General features: G+C 44.2%; 1 protein-coding gene across 3 annotated transcripts in view; it reads right to left on the bottom strand.

Moving 5' to 3' along the window:
• LOC109858627 (POU domain, class 6, transcription factor 1) overlaps nt 1-2427 on the bottom strand; it is a 122594-nt gene extending 120167 nt beyond the window's left edge. For all 3 annotated transcript variants that reach the window (XM_020436073.1, XM_020436074.1, XM_020436075.1), the window contains exon 1: nt 826-2427. The gene's annotated coding sequence lies outside the window, so the exon portion shown is untranslated. The remainder of the gene's footprint in view (nt 1-825) is intronic.
• Between the last annotated feature and the right edge of the window lie 11771 nt (nt 2428-14198).

Below are 14198 nucleotides of genomic sequence, written 5' to 3'. Positions count from 1 at the left end.
CCTTGAAGTGTAAACTTGTTTAATAAACCATATCTTTCATTTTCGATTTTTAATTCACGTAGTCCGGGAACTTTCCGGACAAACTGTGTATATACGCGAGTACATACGCGGGCGCGCATAATTATCGCGCTAATTATTACTACGCGGCTAAGTACGTGGATGAAATTATCACCAAGTAGGGACTGAAGTGCAGAAAACGAAATGCTGCTCTCGGATATCTCGCCAGCAGCAGAATTCTCGCCTGACTAGCTTCAGAAAAGTAACTTCCTTAATTACCGAGATTAACTTAATAGTAATATCGAGGCTACACGAGATTATCGCTCACGAAACATATAATTGCCGCTCGAAAATGCGCACGACAATGGAAACAAGTAAATATATATCTCTCTAAAACTATAGTTTATATTTGTTTCGTATTTTCGACGAATCGTTCCGAATGCGTCTTATTCCAAAACAACAGTACTTGCAGCATTCAATTTAACACGTTTTAACAACAATTATTTGCAGCGATGAAAAAAAAAACAGTCGTTTTATAGAGAAAATTTACATCTAACGTTATCTAATTGCTTCTTGAGATGCGACACACGTGAGACAAGTGTGAATTTTAATTAATTTCTATTTTGTTACTTGTTTCCCGAGACGTCTAATCCGCGTGTGTGTACGATGCATGCGCAGGCGCATCCGTACGCGCGGCTAATCGGTGTACAAGTATCGAGACTACACACGTGCAGCCGACCGAGCGCACTCAAGAAAGGCCCATCTAATTACGGATTTAGATTAGCCTTTATAATAAGCGGGAGCGAACCAGCTTCGGCTGACACTCACCTGAGGTGATCTGTGACTGATGTATTTGGGACGTCGTCCTGACGCGAGTTTAGCTAGCGGCTCCGTTATTTTACCTCCGCCACGGTGTAATTCCGTCGCGGTTTCCGTGCCGATCTTTGCCGATCCGACAATATATATCTTGTCTTGCCCTCGTGCCTTTCGATTGCGCTGCGATTGCACCGACACGACTTGCGCGCTTCAAATTCTCTCGATGATTCTCCGCCGTCTTCGTGGCACGCGCGCGTGCTCACGATTCACCGGTAACTTTTCTACAACGAATATTAACAGGCCGTGCTGACAGCGATCGTGGATCGAGAAGGGGACGAGTCACTGATACATCGGCCGCCGATGACATCAGCCTACTTAATTACAACGGGTAATTGCGAGTAATTAGGAGCGATTAAGAGGCAAACAGTTAATTGCACGCGGCTTGATAAAACATTGCTTGGTCGATTCAACCTCCTAGTTTTCCGTACTCGCTTGTGCGAAACAATCGGATAAAACTTGGAAGACGACGGCGTCTATCTCTCTCTCTTTCTCTCTCTCTCTCTCTCTCTCTCTTTCCTTGAGCTGTTTTCCACAAAATATTCCAAACAATCAGGATGTTTCCGAGACAATATTCTTGCTGATTTAATCTTACTTGACAGATAATCGGCAGATAGCGCACCTTTACGTGTAATGAAGTTTTAATTATTTTATTTGTGCCTGCCGCGAGAGCTCTTGCGCTTCGTAACGTATAATTTCGCGTTGAAAAACACTGACGTGTCCACGCGATGATCACGCGCGTGTCGTAATTATCAGCGCACTCGTCGCGATAATTAGAAGCTTATTAGAACCGGAGTCCTTGTCTCATCGTTTTCTGTTGCACAGTGATGACACACATGCGTTGCTGGAGGAAGATTGTGCGTTCTTTTCTCGGCGATCGATCGGCAGATCGATCTGTAATCTCACGTCAAAACTTTTCGAGTCTCTTTTTTTTATATGTTAATTCTTTTTCATCTGTGTTCTTGCGCACTTCCCGCGACTGAACGTTCTCACACACTTACGCGTGATTTACACTTGACAAAGTGTAAATCGGAACCAATCACCGTAATTTGAAATAGCTAACAAGAAAGTCAACTCCTCGAATTGATGTTTCTTCAATCGCACGTTTCACTGGACAAATGTCACAGAGTTCACTTGCGCTTACCAGTCCGCGAGGCGCACCGAAAGAAGTCCCACCCCTGCGGCCACGTGCTGATAGGCCGGACAAATCGGCGGCGCACGCAGCTGCACGTTTAAACTTACTCGGTCACTCCTTAGTCCACAAACACTGCCTATTCACCGAGAACACGTCGCGAGCGATCGTTGCGAGCAATCGTCCCAGATCCTGGCTCCTGTTTCCCAACGATTAGAATCTTCCAACTTCCGCAACAGAATTTCTTCTCGTTCCGTGATCGGCACTGCGAGCGACGATCCAGTTTTCGCACTGATCCGGCGTCTCGAAGAAAAAGCAAGCGATCTATTCCTTTTCCTCGTGCCTATCCTTGTATCCGTAGCAGCGTGGTCGTGCACGTTGCGCGGTCGGAGCTCGACGCGAAAACTCGGACCTAAACCCTGACGGTCCGCAGTCTGGCTGCGTAGTGGCCCCGGTATATAAGCGAGGGAAGACAACCCGCCGTGACGACTCTCCCGCCAGGCGGACGGCAGTCGTAGAGGGGGTAATATGGGCGGTACAATGGGCGGTACCGATGCGCGGAGGTGGTCCGCGAGTTACTCGCGAGATCCCGTTGTTATGATTGTTATGAGTGTCCGAGCTGCCGCCCGCGATGCACTTTGGGGGTGGTACGCCCGCGAGAGGTACCTCTGTCCGTCTCTGTTTTTCCATCGTGTTTGCATCTCGCTCGCTCTGTAATATAACCACCACGAGCTCGAACGAGCTCGTAACCGTGATGCAAATCAGCCCGACGGGGCTGGTGAGTTCGCCGGCGGGGATGCCCGGGAGGAGCGATCGGCACCGTGGACCGATACGAGACTCCCGGAGAGTTCGCCGCGGAGGGAAAGATGATCGGTACATAGGTAGCGGTGTGATTTTAAGGACTGATCGGTACTCCGTTTGTTGAACAGTTAACAGGTAAGAAGGTCGTTTGGAGAACATTTTTGCGACGTCGCTCGTTATAAGAAAAAAAAATTGCATATTTGTCTTCTACTCTCTCACAAATAAGTTTATATTTTTTATGCCGTTTAATTACCGATATTTAATTGTTTAGAAATAGACAAATTTGCGACTAAATGCTTGTCAATTACTCATAAAATTGTTTATGAGTGGAAGAGATATCAAATGTCTAATATTAGTGAAAACAGATCTTTCTTGTAATGTAATACGAACGTGTGTGTTGTAATAAGATATTAACACAACGAATTCCATAGAAATTGGCGAAAATAGCATTTCATTTGAAAAGCACGTACGTAGTAAATTGCTATAAACTTCCTCTCCAACGATAAAATTTCTTCTTCATTGGTTTCATGAAATGAGAAAGAGAGAAAACATTTTGGTACAAAATTGTTAAACATTAGAAAAACAAATCGTGCGGAAAATAATTAAAAAATGTTGTCTTAAACTGCTGAAAAACAACTTATTGTTATTTTTACTTGAATGGCGCGTAGAAGACGATTATTCGAACGTGTCCGATTTGTTCTTTTCTTTTCTTAAGCGGGGGGACAAACAGAAGAGGGTTTAGATGCATTATCGTCGATCAAACGTGATGTAAATATTTTATCGAAACATTTTATGCTTTAACCCATCTGTGATGGGTTGATTAATGCGAGTCCAACGATACTGACGTCCGTGTCATTTCGACTGTTGCTCAAGATGGATGGGATCGGTCACGGAATTTCGACAGAAGCTTTAACACGTGATAGGTGCGTATCGTGGAAATGGCAGTCCATTTCTACTTCAATTCCTATCACGTAATTACGCAGTTTGGGTTACATTATACCAACCGTGGAGCCGCGCTAATACCATTAGATTCATTCGGACATTAACTTTTATGGACAATTACAAGTGCGTCGGAACGCGACATTCTCGCGCGTACAACCCTCCGACGACGTGACCGAAAGGGTACAACGGCCTATGAAGTTTTAATGATGCTTTAACGTTTTGTATAATATGAGGTTTTGAAGAATACTATTTTCTGTAAAATCTACAAAACGTTTTATTCGTCGCAAAGACAATTTTAAATCATTTTAAATGTCTATAGCGTACGATATATATTATCGTACGATATATTATCGCATAATATTAAAAAAATTGTGTGTATATGTGTGTTTTCAATTATATAAAAAACGATATATGAAAGTAAATCGTCTATACAATTCTCGCTAATTATATTTTGCTCGACTTATATTAAATGCGATTTCGATCAAATATTATACGGGATTCTATAGTTCGATTCCTAATACCAAATCAAAATGAAATCACTGACATGATTCGATTACAAATCCATTCCGACGCGTACAAAACTGTAGGCGTACGACGTTACACGCTACGCGAGTTGGAAGGGTGCGTTTATTAAGATAGAATTTTACCCCTTTCCTGTGTATACGTGTATGTGCGTGTGCGTGTCTCTACGTGTCGCCCTCGCCGACGCCACTGACACCGTCCGCACCCTCGGTGTTTTAATGTTCTCCCCTCAATTTCTCCGTTCTCTATCCCCGACCATATTCCGCCGTGATTCGACCCTTAGACACGATTCGAGCGACCCGATGGCCAGTTTAGTTTAAACATTGGTCCCATTCTTCGTGAAAAATCTTTCGTCGCATCGAAACTCTGATTACATGAGCTAAATTATTATAGTTATTGACAACTTCGTCATGTTACATAATTTTTTTATTGTTAATTATGAAGCACGCAAAGCTAATAATTAAACTCGGGGAAATTTTGTTTTAAAAGGAAATTTTTTAATCGGTCAAGAAATTACATGTCTCTTAAAATAAAATTATTCGTTCAATGTATATTTACTGACGTTATATGCAGGTACGGGAAGGAGTTTAGTTCGGTTGTCTTGCGTGTATCTAAACTGGAATAAATAGAGCAAATATTTTGTGTAACCAACTTAATCGTCTCTATTTCGGTTTTAGTCGAATTACTGTGACGTTAATAGCGACGAGAGAAAATAACCTTTTGCATAATAAATTATTTCCAAGACGAGCGTCACACATGCATGAGTACCTACACAAATTAATCAGACCGTCTCTGACAATAATTTTCAGCTTGGTTTATTTCGAGAGGAACGTCACGTTGCGCGCTCTTAAGATCTTAATATAAATGCGAAAGTATATAAATACTACAGGTGCAAAGTCACGTTATATCGCTCGGTCAATGAGACTCAACGCGTGTATCGGTCGTCCTTTTTTCCCGGCGAGCGTGTACGTCGAGCGTCGACGTGGAAGAAGGGAAAGTCTCTTACACGAAATATACGAGGAAATGAATGAATACGGCCGTCCTTCTTCCTCTCAAAGGTCCACGTGCTTTTCACATATAACTCGTCCCCGTAGAGGCAGGAGTGTAGCCAGCTGGTGGTTGAAGTTGTAGGAGTCGGCAGGATGTGGGTCTCTACTCTCTCGCCCTGTTCCTTTCTATCCCGCTTTCCCGCTTTCCCGCAGAAAACGTCTCTCTCGCTCGTGCCAAACCGGCGACACTCGTCCCACTTCCTGCAAACGTGCCCGTCCTTCTCCCGCCTCTTGGCCGACGTTCTCTCCCTCGCTTCTCCTCCTCCATACACCGCCGACTCATCCCCCCAGTACCAAGGGTGCTTCGTCTTTCTCCCCCGTCCCACCGGATCGATTAAAACTACAAAGTGTTGCCTCTCCATCCGTTGGTACGCTCATTCGTGGTCGACTACATTGCTCTGGCACTCTCCTGGCGGCACTGGGTTACCAACTCTTTCCCGGTTCCCTCTCTGTTCTACCGCTCGCGTGCCGTTCCGTCTTTCTCCTTTCAGCTCCACCGCCGTCGCCTCTTTTTTTGTCCTTTTATCGGAGGATCTCCGTATTCATGGGCGTTCGCTTCGCTTCCTGATAATCCCCGCGTAAAACTTCTCTGTCCCGTCGGGATTGCTCTCGCGCACTACGCCTTTCTCCCCCCTTTCGCTCGCGTGAGGAACATCGGTGTCGTGCGCCACTTCTCACCTTCAAGTTTTCGTTTTACCCAACGCGGAACAAAAGATTTTCTCTTGACTTGTATTAATGCTAATTTTAATGCTCAGATAACTTTGCAAGAAAAAAAAAAAAAACACGCGATTTAGATACTTATTTTTCTAATCAGGAGTTTGCTTGCAGAAACGTTTGTTTGTTTTATATACACGTCTTCTTTTGGTCATAAAGTTTGTAAATAATTACACACGTTTTGTAATGTAAAGTTAATTGCATCGTTATAAAAAAAGTCAAAGATTATTGAAGATAATAGCCGTTGTTATACGGACAAAACGATCTCAAGTCGCTGTGCACATTGCGGTATCATTTGTTATATTTATAAAGTAATGAAATTTCTTTCGGAACAACACACAAACCCGGAGAAAGATTAGTCAGATCTTCCTCTCTCAGGTGAAAGGTAAAGCGCGATTATATCCCCAGGGTCCTGTCAGTATCCTTCCCGGGGCCTTGCTCGCTTTAAGTCGCAGCAACACGGGCTAATAACAGAGCCAGTAGAACCCCAAGCGGTCTTTACGACCGTGTTCCCAGAAGTATAAACCCCGGACCCTCACCGCACCATTCGTCCGAAGCTACGTCCCACCTCACCTGCATCGTTCTTACGGTCCCGCGAAATTTTGCAAGGGCTAATTAATGCGAGAGGCCTTCGACAACAAAGTTGCTCGCTCGCGTGATCGCTCTCTTAAGTATCGCGTTCGGGAAGCACGAGAAGAGAAAAAGCAACTGATTCGGGAGAATGAAGACGAGTAAGAATAGAGGCGCCAGGATGAGCGGACGAAATAATGAACCCTTGGCGACGATCGTGATAGGATGTTACGAAGATTGTCACGAATATATATGTAAGATTCTCTCGCATGTTCCGACACTTTCTTTATGCGTTCGGATGAAGTATGAGGCAGGGGAAAAAAGGGAAGAGAGGAGAGGGGACGCGAAGAACAGAGTCCGAAAAAAAGAAGAGGCATCGGCGCTTCTGACGGAAGAAACTTCTCTTCTCGCGTGACCACGTAATGAATGGCGGGGAAATTATTCTCAAAAATTGTTTTCTTATGTCGCCTCTGACTGCGCGAGAAGATGCGTTAGCAGGTGTTCGACGGAGATAATGCTCGGAGATGAGCGGCGCATACAAAACGGCCATTTCTGACGGAGCTATCCAAAGGAACATCTCTTTGTGATCGTTTCCCCACTGACCGATAATTTCGCACCTCATTGTTGGATAATAACCGTATAGCAACATTGTGGTATCCTTTCGATACCCACTTCCGATCGGGGGAACTTTTCACACCGCAGCGGAAGATTTCACGAAGCACGAATTTCGTGGGACATCTCGCGCTGGAAGTTGGATATTATACTCTCTCTTTATATTTACGTGCTTTGTGTGTACTCTTTCTCCATTGTTTTTTTTTTTTTTTTGGCGACGGTCATGTGGCGGTTATGAACTTCTAAGAAACTTTATTACTTATTCCTTGCTTTTTTTTTCGCGTCTCGCTCGACAATTTCGTCGATTGAGTGCGAATAACATGAAATACAAGTTTTCACGAACATCAAGCAAAAATCCAATGGACTTGAACAAATGTCGATAAAACGCCCGCATCTTTGCGAGGGAAGACAAAGAGTGCGGTTCGAAGACGCCCGGTGTGACGCTTATCGTTGAAATTTTAAACCGATACACCGGTATAGCATGATCTCAGACAAATAAAAAATAAAAAAAAAATGTCACTCTACATCTTTCTGTGCACAAAGCAATTTAAGTAATTAGTGATAAATCGAGATTACTCTCAGGCGCTCTATAAGTCTTATTAAACTAATAATATATGAATATAGGGACACACATGAAGAGCCGTTCGCAGGATGTTGTGCGTGAATGTGCTTTTTAAATATATATATATACTAATATACATATATACTTCGAAATAATTTTTTTCCTCCATATAGGATGCTGGATTTGCATCACATATATATGAAGGACCCCGTATACCCTCTTAACTAATTTTAAAATATTGTTTAACAATTTAAGTAATTTGTTTGTTAGATTTTACGTAATTTCCGCGTTACGCAATCTCGCGTTAACAATTATGAGTTTTCATAAAATCGATGCGCCGTTTCATCGGGCATGCGATCCATCCTTAATTATACCCAGCCACGTCATTGTTTTGTAAGCAGGTGTCAATTATTGCCAATCCTAACGCTTTCATTTCACGCAATATTTAGTTGATGGCCCGATTTGATTTTGTCTTTGCCTAGCAAACATTTGGCGATCTTTCAAAACTCTAACTTCGCCGTTTATTATTATTATTATTATTCTTATCTCCGGCGAATAAAAGATTTGTATAGCGCGATTCGCAACCAAACGGGTCAATACTTGCTAGTCGTTGAAAGACGAGTCAGCTCGTACCTTCGCACCGCTTCCGGACAATATTTAGCCGCGCTTCTCTGCCCGGTAGCTTCGATCATTAAACGTGCGTATATAGCCTCATAATATTGCAATCCGCGGCCATAATTTACGTCGTTTTATAGTTCAAACTGCAACCTACGTAGGCAGCGGCGCTCAAGCCTTTAGAACGTGCTATTCCCGTTCAAGTTGTACTGGGTGCTCATAAAGTTTGCCGACTGTTTTACCCGACGCCAATGTCGACGCATGTTCAACGGGTGAGACGCTATTTAATTCTGCACAGTTATCACGCGCGCGCACGGAGAAGTTTAATTGAAGATCATCAAACGATGATTTTATAAAAATAAGAATCAATTTCCTGGTAATTCATAAACTGTAGAGGGGGATTTATGAGAGCAACGGTTGTGCGAGAATGTAAGTAGTTTGTTCAGGAAATGGCAGACATTTTACTGTCACAGATGTTCTAATAAATATTATATATCGCGTGTGTATCGAAGTAGTGGCACTGTCGAAGCAGAATAATTTTGAGACAAATGTGAACGCACATGGTGATGCACAAAATCGCGCTCGATTTAATGTCTCGCATAGACAAACTGCGAAACTTTCATTGTTCCCCCGTTCACGGGAAAAGTTATTAGAAACCGTGTCTGCCGCTCGTTCACGCACGGAAGTCAAAGAGCTTTCAGGAACACCAGTTATATTCGCGGGGCTTACGCGAGTGGCGGTACCTCGAGAATTGAGATATACTGTTTTATAGGGAATCATCTGAATGCGGGGGGGCTCTTTTATGAAGTTACCACGAAGGAGCGGTTGCTCGGAAAGTGGTTACTTTGAGCGGCGAGTATCTACTTTAGCGGGGCACGGTCGTTCGCTCCCCGGGGGAGACGAGTAAGCTATTACTAAAATTACTGACGATCCGACGCTCGCAAATCAAAATTCGCGCTTTCTTTGTCGAGGCGGAGATGCGCGCGTCGAGCGGCATTGTTAGGATTTATTGCCAACTAAACGCCGCGGTTTCGCAAAAGAAACCGCGGGAATATAGCTTCACCAGGATTGCACCTTCTGCACGCCCAGAGGACTTACGCCTGTAAGTCCAAATACCGTGAATATGCGCGGCGGTAATTAGAGGAGAAGCGACGATGAGTATTTGCGTCGATTACGAGAAGTTTTGCGTTTTCTCTCCGAGAAACGCTCGGACGTGGAAACGTGCGCTGAATATTTCGCGATAATGTTAAGAATAATTTTCGCGTAATTTACCGCGAAATATTTCGCGAACATGTTTATATTTAAAAAAAAAAGAACATGAGACTCGATCGTTGTTTCGATTTTTCTATCGTTTTCAAAACGCTGTGCATGAAAACAGAAGTACGTCAAGAATTTGAAACAAGACAAACCTGGGAAAATCACGGAATAAAGATGCGGTAAATTTCGCGAGCCTACAAGCCGCGCCAGATGTATGCAGCGCACGTTTTGACGAAGGTCGAGCAATCCGTACTTGTGTCTTTATGCGTTTCGCTGCCCATGGTCGTGGAGCGCGCGCGGACCGAAATGTCGTAATTTCGCTCCGGGCTCAGTTTTACTCGGCGAGCCCGTCGGTGTATCGCCCCTGCCACCGAGAAGGCGAACGTCAGTTCGAGGGTTTGAGGGAGCTCACGAGTGCGGAAGAGGGAACGAGGGAGGGAGGGAGAGTGCCTGACCTAATTTACATACATATAAAGCGCATTCGATGTGTTTTAGGGGCCGTAAATCGACGCAGCTACGCGAATCGTTAAATCCTTCCTTGCCGCAACACAACCCCGGCGATGCGTGCGGGAGAGAATCCGGTGGATACCTACACGTTGATATAATGTAACGCAGACAGACGCGCGATTACAACGCATCCCGGCGTGTACGTATACGAACTTATATATTCTCGTCCGCGCGTATGTATTTGCATATTGTATATACGCATGATGGAAAACGTGCGCGCGCGCGCGCGCGCGAATTGGCGTATGAGCCAGTGCGACCGCTCGAGAAATGACGCCAGCTGTTTATTTCTTAAAATTCTCTCTGGCACCTCACGCGATAATATAAGTCGTCGAGATAAAAGGATCGGTGCCGCGTCGCGGTTCTTAGCTAGTAAAATTCACACGAACGCGATTCTTTGTTCCTTCAAGGGATGGAAGCGCTCCAAAATAAGCGCGCCCAGGAGAAACTCCGCTCGCGTTTTGACTCGCGGCGGTTACCGGCGCTCGCGATTTTTTTTCTAATTATGGGTGATTAATTTTTACGAGTGCACCGTAAAGTATGACAAGACAGGTGTTCCCCGGGCGGGGAGCTAAGAAGAGGAAGAACACATTCGGAGCGAGGCGCGAGGCGCGCGGTACGAGAATGTCGAGCCGCTGCCAGGAGGTTTTGCTGGTAGTTGTAACGCTGGTAACGGCGATGGCGTTGTCGGTGACGATGCTTCTCGTTGGTGGTGGTGCCGATAAAGTTAAAGCCACTGGCGAACGATGCAGGGGCCGCGTAATGACAACGCAGCGCGTCGTAAACGCGTTTATGTCCAGAGTTGCATTATAGTAATATCTGCCAGCACCCAGCGGATGTTCAGTGCCTCTTCGGCGTTACCGTGCTCGACCGTTTCGCGGCCAGCGGCTCGTGTTTTCTTTTCGTTTCCTTGCAACCCCGGGTTAGTTTCGAACTCGTCGTTCTGTCACTGTCTGGTTTCAGATCGCAACATCCGATTTCGTTTCTCTTTGTCTGTTAAATTGTCCACCTTTTTATTTTGCTTTCGTATAAAATAAATTGTTGAATGTAATTCTTACAAAGTTTTTAGTTTATTTATGGCGATATACGTATTAAGTTATCGAAGAAAAATCCGAGACTTGGGGAGAATCGCGTTTTAGAGTGCGTAGTGTATACATGCAATAAAAGTGTCAAATATATAATCGCCCTGTACGTCAAATTATCATCCCGTCTTTATTTTGACGAAGACGCTCGTACGTAAATCATAAGTTCGGGATTCGCTAAAACTCGTAAATGTCGATATCAATATAACGGATCCTAAATCGAATGTCTCTTTGACTATTAAATGACAATCAAAAATTTTTCGTCTGAATTTAAAGTTTTGCAACCGCAGGCGGTTGAAAAGATGACGCAGAGACATCAACGAGTGGCGGTTCTTTTCCTCCGCTCTCGTTTTCGTAATCTCTGAACTAATATCTTCTCTCAGCAAGCTCCTCTCACTTCTCACCAGTATCAGGAGGCCGCCTCAACGCCATCTACTTCTCCTCGACTCTCCGATGTTCTCCTTTCCGTCTTGGAGCGACGTACGTAGCCACCTCTCGGCTGTTATGGCCTCAAGAGACCCATCGCCGGCAGAGCGTGAACACTTTCGTGGAAAAAAAAAAAACGTCAACACGGCGAAACCAATCGGTTCTATTTGCCAGTGTGCGAATGATCCGCGAGAGTTTTTGGGGGAGCGGCCACTCTGAATGTCGCGGATATTACATGAGGCGATAAAGAGATAGCGCCCGGGAGGAAAAGCGCCTGGGATGGTGTAAAGGCGGCGCGGCGGAGGGTGTTCCAAGGGGAACGACAAGGACAGCGCGATGAAGGATCAGAAAGAGACGGAGGAGTCACGGAAGAGGAAGAGGAGGTGGAGAAACGACGAGATGGCAGAGTTGTAAAGTCCTGCGCGTGACACTGGGTTATGTTATGTTCCCCGCGTTTGTGTTGGCGATCCCACGGATGGCGGCCCCGTGGACGCTGGTTTATTCGTAGGTATACATGGTTAGGTGGCACGCGGTATTGCTCATACACTGCGTTTATGGCGCATAACCGGGGTGGCCGCGCTCGCACAGATTATTTTGGCTTGATCAATTTGATAACTCCGTATACGGTTACGTTCGCCTTGCTGATTACGCACTCGTGCACACTCGCGCGCCGCACACTCCCCTTCAGAAGGGGAGTTAATGTTTATTACGATTGATACGCGCGTTTGACCGACACACGCGTTACCGTTAAAAGTATATATCGATATCCAACGTCGTAATTTAAGGCACGAAGAAACGACTGGTATGTTCTCTTCTTTAATTTTTTTTATATATATGTGCGTATTATATAACTCTCGATATATTCTAAATTACATTTTCTTCAACAAATTTATTGATGCGGATAAATTATTTTTTTTATAGTAGTAATTAGTTTTTTTATTATAGTGTGAGTTATTATAGCGACTCACTTGTTGGAGAATATTTTTGTAATCAGATGCGATAATAAAATAACTAATAACTCAGTCGGTTCGTACAAGACAATTTTTATTAACTATATACTTTGGCTATAGATCTCGAGTCTACGGAATCGAACGATCCGCGAATGATAACTTTCTCAGCCAATCTTGTTTCCTTAAAATTAACTCGCAAAACTTCTCATTTTGCGCGGAAACTCTTGTTGTTTTTGAAAATTCGGTTAATCTTCAGACAATAAACCGACGTTTTATTTTTATTGTCTTGAAACCAAGATAACGTTACGTTTTTACAACACGGCAGTTTGAAAGGTGTCAGACAATCATCGAGAGAACAAAAAGAATATTCCTGCGAAAATCCGAAGAAAGCCGCGCTGGAACGAAAAGGAGCCTTCCGACTCTTTTGATTCGGAGAACGTCAAAAACTATTAATTATAAAAAATTATATGTAACACATAGAGCGGTCGCCATGATATAAAACGCCCACTGAAAAAAACTCTGATAAGTTGTTTTTACACATCGTAAAACAACCTGATGCGGCAGGTGCGCCGCGGACTATAGTCGCGGCTCCTTCCCTTCCATTTCGCCCCTAAGATCCTCGATATCTCGAATGGTTGTGCTAATTGGATTGTAATATTAGGACAAAAGCACGTATTCGACACCGCACGGCCGTTGTCGATCGCTATCTACGACGCCGTTTGCAGACGCGACGGGACTCCTTTCATTCTCGCCTCGGTAAAAAAAAAGTGGATAACATTTCGATGAGACGCCGTGCTGACGCGGCGCAGCTCATGCGCGTAATTTTTGCGAAACCTTGTACTGGGTGCGCGGCATGTCCAGGGAGACAATAAAGTTAAGAGGGCCGGTCTCTCGAATAAGCGACGCGTCGAATAATTATGCGCACTCCCTCGTTTCGGAAGGCCGTTTCGGGCTTTTTTACGACGGATAAAGTCGGCCCTACGAGGTCATAACTTAGGCACGAATACAGAGTATTCGGTTACGACCTGATGGCTCACAAGATGCAGTACCTTTAACCTCTCCGAGTGGATATTGGCATAAATTAGGTTAACCGCACGGTTTACTTCTTCCGGGAACTCGTCATAAGCGTTGCGTCTTTCACGGAACTAGCGTAAAATATTGACCAAAAAAAAAAAAAAAATCAGGATTCTCAATCGTCCCCGAAACTGTTTCGCACGACATACTATTACTCGCGACTATTTTCGCAAAAATGAATTTTTCACAGATAGCCATGGCGTTTCAGATGTACGTTAAGTTAGCCCCCCCCTTTAGAAATTCACTATAAAATTTATATACAAATTAAGTGCTATTTAGGTGCTAATTAGGTGCCCAATTAAAAAATTTGGTGCTCAAGTCGTTTGGCAGAAAATTAAAATTAAAGTGGAAGGGGCTGACTTAACGTCAAGCTGGCCCCCCCATATTAAAAAATTATATTTTCAGTAACAAATTCTACATCAAAATTAGGTGCTATTTAAGTGCTAATTAGGTGCCTAATTAAAAACTTTGGTGCTCTAGTCGTTTGGCAGAAAATTGACATTAAAGTGGGGGGGG

This window comes from Pseudomyrmex gracilis, unplaced genomic scaffold (assembly GCF_002006095.1).
Source record: "Pseudomyrmex gracilis isolate BER0280 unplaced genomic scaffold, ASM200609v1 scaffold_215, whole genome shotgun sequence".
In the NCBI taxonomy this organism is placed as follows: domain Eukaryota; kingdom Metazoa; phylum Arthropoda; class Insecta; order Hymenoptera; family Formicidae; genus Pseudomyrmex; species Pseudomyrmex gracilis.
The sequence above is the reverse complement of the archived record's forward strand: the minus strand, read 5'-3'. Positions and strand labels throughout refer to the sequence as shown.